The 2,609-nt window shown below is 27.1% G+C and overlaps 1 long non-coding RNA gene across 1 annotated transcript; it reads right to left on the reverse strand.

Moving 5' to 3' along the window:
* Positions 1 to 553: 553 nt before the first annotated feature.
* LOC119689263 lies at positions 554 to 2,286 on the reverse strand. The gene is made up of 6 exons (XR_005253390.1): positions 2,087 to 2,286; positions 1,971 to 2,033; positions 1,746 to 1,872; positions 1,290 to 1,336; positions 852 to 1,210; positions 554 to 802 (listed from the first exon to the last, which is right to left on the reverse strand). It is a non-coding gene; the product is annotated as an uncharacterized LOC119689263 (long non-coding RNA).
* Between the last annotated feature and the right edge of the window lie 323 nt (positions 2,287 to 2,609).

A 2,609-nucleotide genomic window follows, 5' to 3' on the forward strand; every position in this document is an offset into this window, starting at 1 on the left:
AAGAAATATTAAATAATGTGTACCTTGGTTCACGATTAAATTTTTATATAAATCTTTGACATATTTTTTCAAATGTGGTCAACCGAAAGGTCTACAACGTCGGGAACCTTTCACTATATATTCGAGTATAATCTACTAACATTTATTGCTGTCTTTTGTAATTTTAGTTTTACGTTTTTGTTATTGCATATAATGGTACTGAGTCATAGTAATAGCCGTTATATTCGGTTTATACTTACAATCTCATATTTCTTTAAATATAAATACATAAAAATGGAAACACACTCCTTTATTTCCATTTTCAACGAAACAATGTTGTTAGTAAAAATAGCTGTCAATATTAAAATTTTATTCTACAGCACTATTTCCAAATATTTTCGCTGTAAATCATCTAGTAATGGTTGTAGCAAAATTTTTCGGCTATCGTATGAATGACATGAATATATATTAATTCTAACTAATTTCTAACTAATTTAAAAGAATTATTAATTATTACTATTAAAAATGCTCCTCTTATATTTCAAAAAAAAATAGTTATGAATAAAAGCAAAAATTCACATATAATTTTTTATTTAAAATTTTGTTCCTAAAACTATTTTTTTATATAAAAAACTTAATTCTAATAAATCATCACAGCAGGTAAATAGTCCAATAACCCCACCATGTCCTCCATGAACAAAATTAAGATACTTAATTAAAATTTCAATTGAGTCCAGCTACCAAAACAGGACACACTGCATGGAATTCGTATTAGGAAAAATATTGATCATCTACAATGATGCTTTTTTTTCGATTTTTCCCCCTAAATTTTAAATTTGATTTACTAGTTAATGACTAAATTTAAAAGTTACCATCTTTTCGAATTTTGGATTTAAAAATCGGGGACTTGAAGCACATTTCCCTTAAACTAGCAATGAGTTAACGTATCCAAATTCAAGTACACGGCTAACGCTTTCAATTCAATAACGTAGTCCTTTTAGTATTAGAACTCGGCTAACGTTTTCAATTCAACAACGTAGTCCTTTTAGTATTAGAACACGGCTAACGCATTCAAGTCATCAGCAAACCGCCTTCAGTTCCAAGTACTCGACAACAACGAAGTTCCTTAAGTATCAAGTATAAAGGTGGGATGTTAGACCTTTCGACATGTCCATTGGTATGTCAAATTAATTTTTGTCACATCTAGTAGTTGAAGAGCAAATAATTTTCACTAAATTGTTGGATAAAAAGATACATTTAGACGCCGAAATCATTTACTTAATTGCTTTTTAATTAAATATATATTATACCTCTTTCCATTATATCCCTTCAAGTATTTAAATCAAATGACGGAGATCTAAGAGAAAAGAAGGCATTTGATTTGTTTTAAATATTTTATATTAATTAATATATTAATATATTTTTATATTATGCAATATAATATTATTTTATATGCAATACATATGCACCAAAATTTAGTTATCCAAATTGACAGTTATCCAAATTGATTTAGCTTAATTTGGAAGATATCGGGTCTGAAAGTGGTAAATGCCTACAAAATTGCTTAGATTAAATTTAAGTATTAGTTGCCGCTAGTGTTGTTTGTATAATGTACATATTATCTTAGAAGAAAGATTTGCTCAGAATGGTTATAAAATTAAAGTGGGTAAGAAATCGTAAGCGATGAATATCGTTTGTGTATTGAGGTAACTTGATTGAATATGTGGAAAAAGAAACTATAGAACGAATAAAAGAATTAATCTTACCTTATATGTTATTTCGTATATAACAAGAGTCGACACCAAGCATATTTTCCAGCTGCGTTAAGTGTATAAGTCAGTGAATTCCGAAATATTCCTTGACTAAACCATGGGCCTTAACAATGCAATTTGTCTAATATAAAATAGTTTGATAAGACACGTTTATATGTGTATATCATGAAAAGAAAGAATTTTAATATTTCAATTGTTGGGTTTTTATTGGTACCTTACCAGTTTTCAAACTATTCTAGTTCTCGGATTTTGATTATACGGCAGTCTTTCACTCTTGATTTACTGAAAAGCAAATCACTTGATTTAATATTCACGATATAAGAAGTGGGACTTACCATCACATTAAAGTTGTTATGTAAGCAATTCTATCTTTACATTCATTTCCATTATTATGAATGTTAAAATTCGTAGTGAAAATTTTACATAATTTGCATGTATATTTAAAATTTTGATTATCCTAACCTAAATTCTTAACCTACATACTTAACCTAAATTCTTAACCTAATAAATTTTGTAAACTATATCTAGGCCAAAAAAAAATATATATGAAAAACTTAAGAAATTTATTAGGGATATCAAAATTATTTAAATTTCTTGGCCAACTTTATGTAAATTCAATAATTGTACTGTAAAATTTTTCATTTTGACATTTAAAAATAATTAAATCAAAATAATAATTAAAAAATTTTTTTTTAATATATGTATATATGTATAAAAAGGCTTTATGAGCTGCGATTGGTACCATTGAATGAGTTTTATATGAACTGAGAGTGATAATATGCCTGTCTTCACTCCATATTCAATGCAGAACAAAAGATATTAAAGGTTTGTAACTCAGCAGTACCAACACCATTTTTG

This window comes from Teleopsis dalmanni, chromosome X, assembly GCF_002237135.1.
Source record: "Teleopsis dalmanni isolate 2A chromosome X, ASM223713v2, whole genome shotgun sequence".
In the NCBI taxonomy this organism is placed as follows: domain Eukaryota; kingdom Metazoa; phylum Arthropoda; class Insecta; order Diptera; family Diopsidae; genus Teleopsis; species Teleopsis dalmanni.